Raw genomic sequence first — 17,631 nt, 5'->3', positions numbered from 1 at the left:
TGTCCAAGAAAAATGGCTTTTGAATTATCTGCTATTAGGAAGTATTTTATTCATAAGCTCTTCTCTTCTCCTCATTCATTTATTCACTCAGTAGTTATAGGGAACATGCTAAATACATAGGACTTGGACCCTTATTTGAGGCAGATCATGGAAAACTGATGCTGCTGAATCGATGTTGAGCAGCTGTTATCACCATTCACCTGTGGGTCTCCTTCCAGAGGTGTCCTTTGATCTTTAAGAACAGCTGCAAAAAGTAAAAAAGAAAGAAAAAAATGAACATTGGCCACACTTAGGGCTTTGTCTTTTGGGCAGAGAGTTCAAGGTGGATTTACGGGTAAATCTTTCACAACCAGATGCCAATTATACATCTGAGTCTCACCCTCCGTGGGTCTTGTCCTAATCTCCCCCAAAATACAGAGGTCACTTTGAAAGTGCCTCAAACACACTCTAAATTACCAGGATTACTTGCTGTTTCTTTGAAAATGACTTTTCATGGGAAAATGCTTCAGAAACATAAAAAGATAATCACCCTCTATCATTACTTGCATCTAGCAGCAGAGTAAAGGGGAAATTAAATTCTTCTTCATTCTTTCCTACAAAATGAACTAGAACCTCCCTCAATCTTCTCCACATTATATGTAGGAATGGAACACAACACAATCCTTCTCTCTCTCTCTCTCTCTCTTTCAAAAAGGAAAAGGTAAAATACAGCCTGTTCTAAAACTTTCACAGTTGGAGAGAAATTCCAGGGAGAGTTCTGTTTCTACCAGAGGTTTTGATATATTGTGAAGGTCTGAAAATATTTGCAAGTTCATGAGAGGTTAGGTCTCTAGCAAATGAGATGTACCTTATGAAATATTCAACAAAAACTGCTTAAGTCCTTATAAGTATGTTACCCTACGTATTTTATCATCAGTGTTCAGCAAATCCTTTATGTTTCTTTTTGATAAGGATACTCAATCCCAACATTTCCCTTCTATTGCAAACTTTTCCATAGGCTGGCCTGAATGTAAAATAGAAACCTTGTGCTTTACTAACTGCAGGGTGCTCAGCTTGAGCTCCATGAATAAAATATGACTCTGATCATTAAAATGTAATAAAAGCCAGTGCTTTGAAACCTTAACCTAAACAAGCTGGCTCTCGGATCCTGGAGGCGAACTTCAGCTGTTCTCTCAGCAGGGGCTCCTCTGCAGAAAGCCCAGGCCTCATACAAACCACTGGAACCTGCTAATTCGACATGTGCTGCTAAACACACAGTCAGAGCCATTGCCACAGTAGGGATCTCCCGGTGGCTCTCAGCGCTTTGTCATTTTCAGGCCACCAGAGTCTTCCTACTCCCACTCTCCTCCAAAAGATTAAATCAATAGGTAAGAGTCAGGCTCAGGTTATAGAAAGGTTACATTTGTGGTTGAGTGTCCCTCACCTTGTCTCTCCAAAAATCTCCTTGCAGGAGAACAGACCAAGGAGACTTCGATCAGCTCATTCTTTAAGGGAAGCTTCAGCAAATGTTCACCAAGATTAGCCAATGGGATTGAGAGGAGAAGACCCTCAAGTAAGTACTGTGGAAACAGCAGTCAAACTGTGCTCTTGGAATTTCTTTTTTACTGGTACAAATGTAACCCGCACAGCAGTGGGTGGGAAATAGCCCTAAACTGCTACTCCCATCAGGATTCCCCAGAAAGGATGTTTAACTCCCAGAGTTAAACCTTAAGGCCTGTGTTTCTACGCTGGGGTGAAAAGGCCAATTTCAGCTCACACCCCAAGATGGAAGTCACTTTTTCTGCTCAAGAGAACGTAGTTCAAGATTTCTCTCCTATTACCACAGAACAAACAGAAAATAGAACTGCCCAACTAGAGGGAAAAGAGATTTTATTGAAGAAAAAGGAAGTAAATAAATAAAAATTCCCATGTAATACGTAACTGATGTCAGATTTCTTTGCAGTGCTTAATTTTATACTTAAAGTGAGTTTGGGGCAATCATGTAAAAAGAATGATAACTTCCTGGTGGGAAAAAAAAAAAAGGACTGAAAGTCTAAATGCAAGATCCCAAATATCCTTATGCTGGGGAGGTGTCACTACAACAAAAAGATGTGTTTCGATTCTACTGAAACACTGATCACTGTAAATTTTTACTCATAAGACATGGCTAGCAGCAGAGGGAAAACTAGCTCTCCTTTTTATTCTATGGAATGCCTCAACTATCTCACTGTCTATCTCTTCCCCTTTCTCTTATACTTTGCTCTCTCCCTCAGCTTTTTTTTTTTTTCTGTTTTCTCTTTCTCTTCTGTTTCCCTTCTTATCACTTCTGTCCACTCCCTATAATCTTCTAGAAGTATAATGATTTTTGTAGTGTTTTTCTGTAAGTCATTGGGGCTCAGTCTATTTAAGGGCTATATATGGAAGGAAATGTCTTGTCTTCATTGTGTGCAGAAGAAGAAACATTTCAAAATGACATATTAAAATTCCCACTCTGCCCTCCTTGGATGCATTGTCACAAGGCACCCTGTTCTTGACCTTCCCTAACCAACAAGCCAAGCTTGTTTCCGTAAATTACCTGATTGCTTGTTCAGCCAAAGCCATGTTTGGCCACTGGGCTGCTCCCTCCTCCTATGTCTTCCTATGTCTTCCATCCACACTATCTACCCTAGTCCCAAATTTTCACAGCCTTGGACAAACCTTAGGACAGTCATATCCCTTCCAACTAATAGCAGCCTAATTCATAAAGCTGAGTCAGCAGATTTCAAGGGGCACTGCCAAGCCTAGCAGATGACATGCACAAAAACAGCAGAGATTTTCCAAATAAAGCAAAAGAGGATTGTTAGACTGCCCCACAGCACAGGTGTCCCAAGTATACCTTGCCCTCCTGGGCCTGTTTGTCTTAGATTGATTCCCTGCCCTTCCCCCACCCACTCTGCTCTGTTTCCCAGATCAGTTGGCTTCTGGCTGGGTTCAGCCAATGGGAGACACTGACTGGAGGAAGGACGAAGCCAGTGTGTCTCTCCTCTTTCCTTCCTGCTCTGGACTATTTTCCCCCTACTTTTCTGCTTTAGACAGGACTCTGAGTTGACAATCTGTTCCTCGCTTGTTTTTTCAGCCTCTTCTATCTCCAGGGAAACCAGTCCCCTGAATTAAACTCCCTCTGTTTTCTGGGCATATACCCAGAGAAAACCATAACTCAAAAAGACACACCCCAATGTTCATTGCAGCACTATTTACAATAGCCAGGACATGGAAGCAACCTAAATGCCCATCGACAAACGAATGGATAAAGAAGATGTGGTACATATATATACAATGGAATATTACTCAGCCATTAAAAAAGGAACAAAATTGGGTCATTTGTAGAGATGTGGATGGACCTAGAGGCTGTCATATAGAGTGAAGTAAGTCAGAAAGAGAAAAACAAATATCATATGTTAACGCATATTTGTGGAATCTAGAAAAATGGTACAGATGAACCTGTTTGCAAGGCAGAAATAAGAGACACAGACGTGGAGAACAAATGTATGGACACCAAGGGGGGATGGGGGCAGGTGGGATGAATTGGGAGATTGGGATTGACATATATACGCTAACTAAAATGTATGAAATAGATAACTAATGAGAACCTGCTGTATAGCACAGGGAACTCCACTTTGCTGTACAATAGAAACTAACACAACATTGTAAAACAACTATACCCCAATTAAAAAAAACAAAACAAAACTCCCTCTGTTTTAAATGCTTACAGTAGTTTCCATTTTTCTGGATGGACCTTGACTGATACATCTCCTTAGGAGCAACCACCCTTCTAAAAGGCAGCACTACTCCTGTCTACCCCCGCTCCTAACATCCCCACTCCACACGTGCACACGCATTTCAGCCACCATCTACACAAATGTGCACCTTCCATTCTGCCAGTCTAGTTAAATGCCTGTCACTGCAGGAACTGCAGAGCTAATTTTCCTCCACCAGAGGAAATAGAAGGGACTAGCAGGTCGGTATTCAAATCACGGAATAGGAGCTGTCTCCCCAGCACCCAGCATCTGTCCCTAATCCCAGCCCAGTCATCATAGACTGAGCAGTCAAGTGACAAATACTTCCCTGGAGCTTCCCAGATGGATGCCAGGGAATCAGAAAACCTCATGAGATGCTACATGAAACTTCATTTGAATGCATACATATGGTTTGTTTTCCTTGGGAGACAGTCTATTTATTTCATTGATTTCTCAAAGGGCCCACAAGCCTAAAACTGATTAAGAAGAAGGTGACTACATCAAAATTTAAAACTTTGTACATCAAAGGACACAATCAACAGAGTGAAAAGGCAACCAACCCAATGGGAGAATATATATTATATATATATATAAGATTTGGAACTACCTTATATAAAGATAGTTTATATAAGATAGTTATATAAATAACTATATATTTATATAACTATCTTATATAAACTATCTTTATATAAGATAGTGCGCATTTGTGTAGGTGGTGGCTGAAATGCATGTGCACGTGTGGAGTGGGGATGTTAGGAGTGGGGGTAGACAGTAGTAGTGCTGCCTTTTAGAAAGGTGGTTGCTCCTAAGGAGATCTTATATATATATATATATCTGATAAGGAGTTATGTCCAGAATATATAAAGAACTCCTATAACTCAGCAACAACATCAACAACAAAACCCAATTAAAAATGGGCAAAGGACTTGAGTAATACACTTCTCCGAAGGCCAAAAAACACATGAAAAGACATCACTAATTATCAGGGAAAAGCAAATCAAAACCATGAGATACCATTTCACCCCCGTTAGGATGGTTACTGTAAAGAGAAAAAAAAAACAAAAACCAAAAAACGGAACATACCAAGAACTGGTGAGGATGTGGAGAAATTAGAACCCTTGTGCACTGCTAGTAGGACTGTAAAATGGTGCAAACTCTATGAAAAAGTGTGCGGTGGATCCTCAAAAAATTGAAAATAGAATTACCATATGATCCAGTAATTCTGGGTATATACCCAAAAGAATTGAAAGCAGGGTCTCAAAGAGATATTTGTACACCCATATTCATAACAACAGTATTCACAATAGCAAAAAAGTGGAAGCAAGCCAAGTGTCCATCAATAGACAAATGGATAAGCAAAATGTGGTACATACAAACAATGGAATACTATTCAGCCTTAAGAAAGAAGGAAATTCTGACACATGTTACAGTGGATGAATTTTAAGGACATTAGGCTAAGTGAAATAACCAGTCCCCAAAAGACAAATACCCTATGATTCCACTTATATGAGGTACCTAGAATAGCCAGATTCATAGAGACAGAAAGTACAATGGTGGTCGCTAGAGGCTGGAAGAGGGGAGACTGTGGAGATTGTTGTTTAATGGATATAGAGTTTCAGTTTTGCAAAATGAAAAGAGTTCTGGAGATTAATTGCACAGCAAGGTAAATGTACTTAACACTACGGAACTGAACACTTAAAAATTATTAAGATGATAAATGTTATGTGTATTTTACTGCAATTAAAAAACTTTAAAACAATTTTTTTTAAATGAAGGTGAAACCTACCATATACTTGAGATCCTATTTTTATTGCCCAAAAAGATGGATTAAGGAAGATTGGATTCAGGTCACATTATATCTTTTTATCTCCACAACTTATATAATTTATTGAGTTGGGATATCGTTCATTTAGTTTAGAGGTGTGAAACTGACCAGAATTTCTTAGATGAAGATGACTTTGAAGATGTGGTTCAGAAACGTCAATTTTAGATTTTAATGGACATCTCATGATAAATGGACTTACTGCTGTGTAGCTAATGCTGGTAGCTCTGCCCTCTGGTGAAAGAAAGCAATGTGATATGATGAGAGGAAATTTAACCTGGAGTCAGGAAGTCTGGGCATGAATCTTTGTCCCATCACTGGTGACCTAGGGCAAGTCAAACAACTTCTCTGAGCCTCAGATGCTCTGTCTGTAAAATGAGACAGATAATCCCTGTTTCTTATTTCCTAGTGTGTTATAAGGCTCAAATAGGAAAATAAATGCAAATACATTTTAAAACTGTAAAGTGTGATCCAGAAAAAAGGTATTTAGTCTAATTCTCACTTATGATCCTTGGTTATATTCGCCTTCAATTATTGTTACATCACTTTTCCAAGTCAATCTATTATTTACTAGTTCTATTGACTTAAGCAACGTAGCACACAATGAAGAATATAATAAACACTTAATACCAGCCTTGTGAAAATTATCTTCTAATCTTAATTAATGTGCAGGCATATAACTCTATATTGGAATTAGCTGTTGTCTGCTACTTTATGTTCTGTTTTTTCCACTTAACATCATACCCCATTCTCAGGTATTAAGAGGAATTATGAAAATATCTCTGTTACGGCAAATATTAACATGCTATAGTTTGTGGCATCATTCCTCAAGAGGCCCTAGTCTTACAATATCAGCCAATAAACAGAAGCCTTTAGAGACAAACTGATGTACAGAATATGCCCTTGCACAAAAGTGCCAAACTATAATCTGACGGAATTGGGAACAGAAGGGTTGTCAACCTTTTTGGCTGAGAGAGTTCTGAGGCAATGCCCTAAGGAAGACAGAAATGATGAATGTGGTAAATGACAGTCCTGGGAGAGAGGGACCTAAATTCTGCCAAGTTTTTAACCAAGAAGCAAGACTAGATTTATCACAGGTGAAAAACCGTAACAGTCCAGTAGGGAACCAAGAGCAGGGAGACGGTACATAAAGTGGTTCACAATTTCAGTAGCAGTCTGTAAAACTTGGGTTTGAGTTCTGATTCTGCCACCAACTGATGCCACTTACTTATCATTGGGAAGGACACCTAAGCTCTACAAGTCTCCATTGTCCCATCTAAGAGAAGAGAGACTAGTAGTATCTAACTCATAGGATTGCTTGGAAAATTGAAAGAGATAATACATATAAAGCACTTCACACATGCTCAGAAATCACAGATGTAAGATTAAATTTGGCAATACATTTCTATATCTTAAACACTCACAATGTGAAGGCTAAATGAACTCTCTGTGGACTCTCAAATCATATCAACCTTGCAGGAGTCAGATATACCCAACTGGAGGTGCCAACTCAGTCCGTTTTTAAGGATGTTAAATTTAAAAAGCAGCACTTCTGTTATTGATACATTCAGTCAGTGACAAGATGGCACCCATACCTCCTACTATAAACTCTTGACTGGGTGCAGGGTACAGTGTGTACTATTTACAGATGTCTGATCATCTAGCATTAATAAAGCAGTGTGGCAGCCAACCCTACCTCAAGTCTCGGGTACTTGAAATTCATCCTTCATTAGATAGCAGTATCTGTTGGCAAAGAAAAAAGTACTGAAGTCCACTTCTAGACATTACAAATTCTGGATGCATAGAAAATATTTCTTAAGCTGCTAATGAGAAGTAGGTTTATCCAAGTGTGAAAGCAAATCCTGTGATCTGAGGAAGGCAAGGGGCATGAAAGCAGCAAGCACTCCACAGAGTTACTAAATTCCAAGGGTCTGAAACTGCTCAACAAGCCACAACACCCAGCAGCTTCAAAACGTGTTTTTCTTCTTAGGATTGACCTGGGAGCAACAGTTGGCTCATTTGGCAGAAAAGCTACACTTTCCAATATGTAGAAAACAAGGAGTTGATGTGGGGAAGGAGGCTTGTGCAATTTTCCTGTGTTTCCAATATTTGTCTTTTACAGGCATAACCTATGCCCCAGCAATTCCATTCCTAGGTATATGCTCAACAGACAGTCATCCATATGTGCACCAAAAGCACGTACAAAATAGCAATAGCAGCTTCATTCATAACAGCCCCGAAGTAGAAACAACCCAAAGGTCCATAATTGAAATGGATAAATAAATTGTGGTATATTCAAATAAATGAATAATAATCAGCAATGAAAATGAATACACTACCACTGCACGCAACAGTATGAATGAATCTCACAAGCATAACGTCAAGAAGCCAGATAGAAAACAATATGTACCTTATGATTGCTGTTTTAAAAAGCTCAAAAACAGGCTGGCCTAATCTATGATGCTGAAGGTTTTGAGAGTGATCACCTTTGCGGAGGAGGAAGGGGTTAGTGAGTGGGAAAGTGTCCACTGGGGCTTCTGGGATGCTCATAATGTTCTATTTCTTTCTTTTTTTTAAATTAATTTTTGGCTGCGTTGGGTCTTTGCTTCTGCGCGCGGGCGAGCGGGGGCTACTCTTTGTTGCGGTGCGCAGGCTTCTCATTGCGGTGGCTTCTCTTGTGGCAGAGCGCGGGCTCTAGGCACCCGGGCTTCAGTAGTTGTGGCATGTGGGCTCAGTAGTTGTGGCTCGCGGGCTCTAGAGAGCAGGCTCAGTAGTTGTGGCACACGGACTTAGTTGCTCCACGGCATGTGGGATCTTCCTGGACCAGGGATCAAACCCGTGTCCCCTGCATTGGCAGGCGGATTCTTAACCACTGTGCCACGAGGGAAGTCCCGTAATGTTCTATTTCTTGACCTAGGAGGTAGTTATGTGAGTGTGTTAGCTTTGTACTAATTCATCCAACTGTCACTTTGATTTGTTCACTTTTCTATATGCATATGTACTTTAATTTTAAATTTTATTAAAATAGATTTTTACCAAATTGACTAATACAAAAAAAATGGACACATTGCCTTACTAGATCAGATTGATGGACAATTCAGTCTAACTTCCTTGTAATGAAACCAAGAGACATGCGTTAAAGTTGCTATCTGTACTGTCATCATTAAGTTAAACTTCTTTCTTTTGTCCAAATAACCTGCTCTGATGCTTTAATCTAATAATCCATTATTACCTTCTTGAAGTTAGATTATTTTTATTTATTTGATTTAACAAGTTCTATATATTCATTATTGCTATGAAAAACATTGCCTTCTATGTATTAAATGATCTCTTTCAAGCCTCAAGGGGTATCCCACCCATGCTAGTATGCCAAAATTTAATCAGTAAGTCCACTTTCATATTTTATAATTTTGTCAATGTGTTTGGTATACTTTCTCCATATTCGTATTTCCAGGTTCAACACTACTAAGGTTTAGTGTCTGTTGGTAGAACCTCAGATTTGGAGTTCCTTTTTTATACATGACCTTCTGGCTTCCTGAGCATTTTAGCAATCTTCTTTGAACTTGGTCTGCGTTCATTAAGACTTTTTTTTTTTAATGTTTATTTATTTACTTTCTTATTAGTCATCCATTTTATACACATCAGTGTGTACATGTCAATACCAATCTCCCAATTCATCACACCATCACCCCCACCCCCCGCCCCTTTCCCCCCTTGGTGTCCATATGTTTGTTCTCTACATCTGTGTCTCAATTTCTGCCCTGCAAACCGGTTCATCTGTACCATTTTCTAGGTTCCACATCTATGCCTTAATATATGATATTTGTTTTTCTCTTTCAGACTTACTTCACTCTGTATGACAGTCTCTAGATGCATCCAAGTCACTATAAATGACCCAATTTCGTTCCTTTTTAAGGCTGAGAAATATTCCACTGCATATATGTACCACATCTTCTTTATCCATTCATCTGTCGATGGGCATTTAGGTTGCTTCCATGTCCTGGCTATTGTAAATAGTGCTGCAGTGAACATTGGGCTGCATGCGTCTTTTTGAATTATGGTTTTCTCTGGGTATACGCCCAGTAGTGGGATTGCTGGATCATATGGTAATTCTATTTTTAGTTTTTTTTTTTTTTTTTTTTTAAACATCTTTATTGAAGTATAATTGCTTTACAATGGTGTGCTAGCTTCTGCTTTACAACAAAGTGAATCAGTTACACATATACATATGTTGCCATATCTCTTCCCTCTTGCATCTCCCTCCTTCCCACCCTATTTTTAGTTTTTTAAGGAACCTCCATACTCTTCTCCATAGTGGCTGTATCAATTTACATTCCCACCAACAGTGCAAGAGGGTTCCCTTTTCTCCACACCCTCTCCAGCATTTGTTGTTTGTAGATTTTCTGATGATGCCCATTCTAACTGGTGTGAGGTGATACCTCATTTTGATTTGCATTTCTCTAATAATTAGAGATGTTGAGCAGCTTTTCATGTGCTTCTTGGCCATCTGTATGTCTTCTATGGAGAAATGTCTATTTAGGTCTTCTGCGCATTTTTCAATTGGGCTGTTTGTTTTTTTTAATATTGAGCTGCATGAGCAATATTTTGGAGATTAATCCTTTCTCCATTGTTTCATTTGCAAATATTTTCTCCCATTCTGAGGGTTGTCTTTTCGTCTTGTTTATGGTTTCCTTTGCTGTGCAAAAGCTTTTAAGTTTAAGTAGGTCGCATTTATTTATTTTTGTTTTTACTTCCTTTACTCTAGGAGGTGGGTCAAAAAATATCTTGCTGTGATTTATGTCAAAGAGTGTTCTTCCTATGTTTTCCTCTAAGAGTTTTATAGTGTCTGGTCTTACATTTAGGTCTGTAATCCATTTTGAGTTTATTTTTGTGTATGGTGTTAGGGAGTGTTCTAATTTCATTCTTTTACATGTAGCTGTCCACTTTTCCCAGCACCACTTATTGAAGAGACTGTCTTTTCTCCATTGTATATCCTTGCCTCCTTTGTCAGAGATTAGTTGACCATAGGTCCGTGGGTTTATCTCTGGGCTTTCTATCCTGTTCCATTGATCTATATTTCTGTTTTTGTGCCAGTACCATATTGTCTTGATTACTGTAGCTTTGTAGTATAGTCTGAAGTCAGAGAGTCTGATTCCTCCAGCTCCGTTTTTTTCCCTCAAGACTGCTTTGGCTATTCGGGGTCTTTTGTGTCTCCATACAAATTTTAAGATTTTTTTGTTCTAGTTCTGTAAAAAATGCCATTGGTAATTTGATAAGGATTGCATTGAATCTGTAGATTGCTTTGGGTAGTACTCATTTTCACAATATTGATTCTTCCAATCCAAGAACATGGTGTATCTCTCCATCTATTGGTATCATCTTTAGTTTCTTTCATCAGTGTCTTATAGTTTTCTGCATACAGGTCTTTTGTCTCCCTAGGTAGGTTTATTCCTAGGTATTTTATTCTTTTTGTTGCAATGGTAAATGGGAGTGTTTCCTTAATTTCTCTTTCAGATTTTTCATCATTAGTGTATAGGAATGCAAGAGATTTCAGTGCATTAATTTTGTATCCTGCAACTTTACCAAATTCTTTGATTAGCTCTAGTAGTTTTCTGGTGGCATCTTTAGGATTCTCTATGTATAGTATCATGTCATCTGCAAACAGTGACAGTTTTACTTCTTTTCCAATTTGTATTCCTTTTATTTCTTTTTCTTCTCTGATTGCCATGGCTAGGACTTCCAAAACTATGTTGAATAATAGTGGTGAGAGTGGACATCCTTGTCTTCTTCCTGATCTTAGAGGAAATGCTTTCAGTTTTTCACCATTGAGAATGATGTTTGCTGTGGGTTTGTCATATATGGCCTTTATTATGTTGAAGTAGGTTCCCTCTATGCCCACTTTCTAGAGAGTTTTTATCTTAAATAGGTGTTAAATTTTGTCAAAACTTTTTCTGCATCTATTGAGATGATCCTATGGTTTTTATTCTTCAATTTGTTAATATGGTGTATCACGTTGATTGATTTGCATATATTGAAGAATCCTTGCATCTCGGGGATAAATCCCACTTGATCATGGTGTATGATCCTTTTAATGTGCTATTGGATTCTGTTTGCTAGTATTTTGTTGAGGATTTTTGCATCTATATTCATCAGTGGTATTGGTCTGTAATTTTCCTTTTTTGTAGTATCTTTGTCTGGTTTTGGTATCAGGGTGATGCTGGCCTCATAGAATGAGTTTGGGAGTTTTCCTTCCTCTGCAATTTTTTGGAAGAGTTTGAGAAGGATGGGTGTTAGCTCTTCTCTAAATGTTTGATAGAATTCGCCTGTGAAGCCATCTGGTACTGGACTTTTGTTTGTTGGAAGATTTTTAATCACAGTTTCAACTTCTTTACTTGTGATTGGTCTGTTCATATTTTCTATTTCTTCCTGGTTCAGTCTTGGAAGCATATACCTTTCTAAGAATTTGTCCATTTATTCCAGGTTGTCTATTTTATTGGCATAGAGTTGTTTGTAGTAGTCTCTTAGGATGCTTTGTATTTCTGCAGTGTCTGTTGTAACTTCTCCTTTTCATTTCTAATTTTATTGATTTGAGTCCTCTCCCTCTTTTTCTTGATGAGTCTGGCTAATGGTTTATCAATTTTGTTTATCTTCTGAAAGAACCAGCTTTTAGTTTTATTGATCTTTGCTATTGTTTTCTTTGTTTCTATTTCATTTATTTCTGATCTGATCTTTATGATTTCTTTCCTTCTGCAATCTTTGGGTTTTGTTTGTTCTTCTTTCTCTAGTTCCTTTAGGTGTAAGGTTAGCTTGTTTATTTGAGATTTTTCTTGTTTCTTGAGGTAGGCTTGTATAGCTATAAACTTCCCTCTTAGAACTGCTTTGGCTGCATCCCATAGGTTTTGGATCATCGCGTTTTCATTGTCATTTGTCTCTAGGTATTTTTTGATTTCCTCTTTGATTTCTTCAGTGATCTCTTGGTTATTTAGTAATGTATTGTTTAGGCTCCATGTGTTTGTGTTTTTTACGTTTTTTCCCTGTAATTCATTTCTAATCTCATAGCATTGTGGTCAGAAAAGATGCTTGATATGATTTCAATTTTCTTAAATTTACTGAGGCTTGATTTGTGACCCAAGATGTGATCTACACTGGAGAATGTTCCATGCACACTTGAGAAGAAAGTGTAATCTGCTGTTTTGGGATGGAATGTCCTATAAATAGCAATTAAATCTATCTGGTCTATTGTGTCATTTAAAGCTTCTGTTTCCTTAGTAAGTTTCATTTTGGATGATCTGTCCATTGGTGTAAGTGAGGTGTTAAAAGTCCCCCATTATTATTGTGTTACTGTCGATATCCTCTTCTAAAGCTGTTAGCAGTTGCCTTATGTATTGAGGTGCTCCTATGTTGGGTGCATATATATTTATAATTGTTATACCTTCTTCTTGGATTGATCCCTTGATCATTATGTAGTGTCCTTCCTTGTCTCTTGTAACATTCTTTATTTTAAAGTCTATTTTATCTGATATGAGTATTGCTACTCCAGCTTTCTTTTGATTTCCATTTGCATGGAATATCTTTTTCCATCCCCTCACTTTCAGTCTGTATGTGTCCCTAGGTCTGAAGTGGGTCTCTTGTAGACAGCATATATATGGGTCTTGTTTTTGTATCCATTCAGCAAACCTGTGTCTTTTGGTTGGAGCATTTAATCCATTCACATTTAAGGTAATTATTGATATGTATGTTCCTATGACCGTTTTCTTAATTGTTTTGGGTTTGTTTTTGTAGGTCCTTTTCTTCTCTTGTGTTTCCCATTTAGAGAAGTTCCTTTAGCATTTGTTGTAGAGCTGGTTTGGTGGTGCTGAATTCTGTTAGCTTTTGCTTGTCTGTAAAGGTTTTAATTTCTCCGTGAAATCTGAATGAGATCCTTGATGGGTAGAGTAATCTTGGTTGTAGGTTCTTCCCTTTCATCACTTTAAGTATATCATTCCACTCCCTTCTGGCTTGTAGAGTTTCTGCTGAGAAATCAGCTGTTAACCTTATGGGAGTTCCCTTGTATGTTATTTTTCATTTTTCCCTTGCTGCTTTCAGTAATCTTTCTTTGTCTTTAATTTTTCGAAATGATTACTATGTGTCTCGGCATGTTTCTCCTTGGGTTTATCCTGTGTGGGACTCTCTGTGCTTCCTGGACTTGGGTGGCTATTTCCTTTCCTATGTTAGGGAAGTTTTTGACTGTAATCTCTTCAAATATTTTCTTGGGTACTTTCTCTCTCTCTTCTCCTTCTGGGACCCCTATAATGCCAATGTTGTTGCATTTCATGTTGTCCCAGAGGTCTCTTTGGCTGTCTTCATTTCTTTTCATTCTTTTTTCTTTATTCTGTTCCGCAGCAGTGAATTCCACCATTCTGTCTTCCAGGTCACTTATCCGTTCTTCTGCCTCAGTTATTCTGCTATCCTTCTAGTGTATTTTTCATTTCAGTTATTGTATTGTTCATCTCTGTTTGTTTGTTCTTTAATTCTTCTAGATCTTTGTTAAACATTTCTTGCATCTTCTTGATCTTTGCCTCCATTCTTTTTCTGAGGTCCTGGATCATCTTGACTATCATTATTCTGAATTCTTTTTCTGGAAGATTGCTTATCTGCATTTCACTTAGTTGTTTTTCTGGGGTTTTATCTTGTTCCTTCATCTGGTACATAGCCCTCTGCCTTTTCATCTTGTCTCTCTTTCTGTGAATGTGGTTTTTGTTCCACAGGCTGCAGGATTGTAGTTCTTCTTGCTTCTGCTGTCTGCCCTCTGGTGGATCCGTTCATTAAGTCTTTCTGAAAGTTTCAATGTGCAGTGATGCTACAGGAAGTGGGTGAGCTCTGCATTGCCTGAGCACCCTTCCCTTGCATGCCCAGCCTCCTGGGCAATTTTGGAAGCTTTCAGGAAGATGAAAATTGCCAGCCTGGCTGACCTGTATCCCAAGCTGTTAGCTCACCTTTTGGATATGTTACTGAGAAATGCATTATTTGTATTTGTCACACTGAAGCTCGTCTGTCTACCTCATTCTTGGAACACTCACAGAGCCTTCCATTCGCTTTCTGAAATAAATCTACTAGAGAGCCCAAGAGTTTCTTGATTCTCTTTGTAAAGTTGACAACATCAGTGTGTATTCCTGCCTTCAACATAATTATAAAACAATTAAAAATGTATGAGCTCAGCATCAACTCCTACATAACCCCACATTTAGCCTTGGTGATCCAGAGAAGTACTTACGTAATTTTTAGTTGACATTTCCTGGCATCAGTCTGGTTTTCTTATCCTGATAATACATTTTCCAAAGTCTATAATAATGTTTTTTTAAAAGAATTTGACATGAAGTCTAATCTATAACCTTTTGAAAAGTCATATATGCAGTAGTTGACACTTACCTGAATAATGACAACAGCAACAACTAACAATGGGATCTTACCATGTACTGAGGACCCTGATCAGTGATTATGTGCTTTTATCTCTTTTACTCCCTTCAGATATCCCGGGAGGTGAGTACTGTCACCATTCCAAGTTTAACAACCAGGCTGAGATCACCTGTCTCTCACTGGTAGAGCCTAGCTGTGAATTCAGGTGTGCTTGATGCTGTCTACACTGCTGGCACATCACTGCTCCCCCTTCAGCATATGTAACTTCCTTAAATAATCTAACTAGATACACCACACTGTGTGAAATATTATGAATCTTAATTATCCTATATTAAAATTAAAACACCACAATGCCTTTCAAAGTGAAATTTAAGTTATTTTTGGATTAGGAATGCTCTTAAGTTATCCACCACCATTAGCATTGGTAATCAATGTTTGAAAGCAAACAGTAACAATTTAAAGAGTGGTTGAAAAAAATACTTGGCTCAAAGGTTTGGTGCAAAGAAAAGAAAGGAACAGAAAAGGATCTCCCTTCTTGTCTGACTTTATTGCTGCAGGTTACTGTGATCCTGTTGCTCTGAAGATATTGCTGGTAACCAAATCTGTAGGCAGGAGGATTAGGTATCTTTAATATTATTATTATTATTATTATTATTATTTTTTAAATTTCCGCCACCACCTCCCCTTCCTAGCTCTTTTTTTTTTTTTTTTTTAATTTATTTATTTATTTTTGGCTGTGTTGGGTCTTCGTCTCTGTGGGAGGGCCCTCTCTAGCTGCGGCAAGCGGGGGGCCACTCTTCATCGCGGTGCGCGGGCCCCTCACCGTCGCGGCCTCTCTTGTTGCGGAGCACAGGCTCCAGATGCGCAGGCTCAGCAGCCGTGGCCCACGGGCCCAGCCGCTCCGCGGCACGTGGAATCCTCCCAGACCAGGGCCCGAACCCGCATCCCCTGCATTGGCAGGCAGACTCTCAACCACTGCGCCACCAGGGAAGCCCTTTAATATTATTTTTTACTTTATTTTTTTCCTCTTATCCTTTATTCTCAAGTAAGGAGACAATGGGATTAGTGTGCCAGGCACATTTTAAATGTTAATAGTATGGATTGTACTTTGATATTAAAGTACTATGACAAATGCCTAGATCCACTCTCCAGCAATCTCAAGAAAGCAGTGCTTAAACTTCCAGAGAAAAAGTGAGGAGCCAAGCGGTCACTGAGGACATTATGCTAATGTATATAAACAGATGAACAGAGCCCGCTGCACTGGAAGCTTTGAACTTCACAGGTAAGGTAAGTGAGGGTCACTATGAAAGTATCGGTCTAAGATTGCTCCTTGAAAACAGGCTCAAATGAGGACAAGCAAATTTTAAAAAGCTGAGTTTAAGATGAGCTACAAGAAGAGGTCTGATGGTGAGGCTCTGCCGGACAGAAGTGAACGGGCATGAATTCATTTTAGAAGAAATATTTTTATCCTCGACATCATGAGCCTGTGACTGAATCAAGGAGAACGCTTGAAAATTAATTACACATCTATTGAAAAACGGAGACGAGCCAGCACACACAGGCCAAGAAAAGCCTCGTTTGCTGAGTGTGTTAATGCAAAAGCTCTGAGATCACATCATACTCAGTGCAAATCTCAGGCGCCTTTGGGAACTGAGCAACGAAGAAAGAGGGCTGATGACAGCGGAAAGATATTTGTTCATTGCAAGTATAAGCCAATTTCAACAGGGTTGAACTATCTCCTTGGAAGTGATAATAAAATACTTATCAGGCTTAAGCTTTTCCATGAAGAAAGAGAAAAAAATAACCCCAGCTCTCCTCACTGAGTCTGCTGTATCTGTCCTAACTGCAGTTGCAAAGGGTGGAGGGAAGGAGGGAAGGAAGGAAGGAGGGAATGACAATTCTTCCTTCTTTGTCCAAAAAGCAAAGATAATGTTCATGGTGAGGCTAAGGGCATAGTCTCTAAACTATCCCCACCGCTGTCCCACTGTATCCTCTTTCTCTGCTGTATTTTCCTTCATGGTGCTCATCTATACTGGTCATAGCATCTATCACTTGGCTATTTGCGGGTCGCATGTACTTTCTCCACTGCAATGTAGGCTGCAGGTGACGTGTCATCTCACTACAGCTGTCCTCTAGCTCCCAGAACAGTGCCTAGAACGGTAGGCGCTCAATACATATTGGTGGAATAACAAATGGGTGAATTGATTCACTACTAGCTAATTAATTAATTTGCTGGGGGTATCAGAATATCTTCCTTTTTCAAAATATTAATATCTGGGCTTCCTTTTCCCCATCAGGCATGGGGTGATGCTGACATTACTCCCCCAAGCCTAAGCCCAGCTTAGGACCACAGTCTTATGAACATACACACACAAAATTTTGCTTATGCAAAGAAATTCAAACTAAAAAGAAAATATACTCTGATAGAAAGTGAGAAGACAGAACAGGCAATTCAAAAAAATGAAAAGAAATACAAAAATACACCCTCTGCAGTAACTGAAGAAGTAACTAAAACATTGATGAGAGACTAGTCTTTTAGAATCTTTGCCATTTAGATGCAAAAAAGCAATATCCATTTTTTTTGCAAGTGTACAGGGAAATGAGCACTTTTATGTACTGTTAGTGAAGTGTCAAGGGTTAGACAGTCTCTTCACTCTA

General features: G+C 38.7%; 1 long non-coding RNA gene across 1 annotated transcript in view; it reads left to right on the top strand.

Annotated features, from left to right (window-relative positions):
- The window catches only part of LOC133097771 (uncharacterized), a 63,800-nt gene extending 48,632 nt beyond the window's left edge, over positions 1-15,168 (top strand). Inside the window, exons 3-4 of the long non-coding RNA XR_009702060.1 lie at positions 1,451-1,552; positions 15,085-15,168. This is a non-coding gene — a long non-coding RNA (uncharacterized LOC133097771). The remainder of the gene's footprint in view (positions 1-1,450; positions 1,553-15,084) is intronic.
- Positions 15,169-17,631: the final 2,463 nt, after the last annotated feature.

The sequence above is a fragment of the Eubalaena glacialis genome, chromosome 1 (genome assembly GCF_028564815.1).
Source record: "Eubalaena glacialis isolate mEubGla1 chromosome 1, mEubGla1.1.hap2.+ XY, whole genome shotgun sequence".
NCBI classification, from domain to species: Eukaryota; Metazoa; Chordata; class Mammalia; order Artiodactyla; family Balaenidae; genus Eubalaena; species Eubalaena glacialis.
The sequence above is the reverse complement of the archived record's forward strand: the minus strand, read 5'-3'. Positions and strand labels throughout refer to the sequence as shown.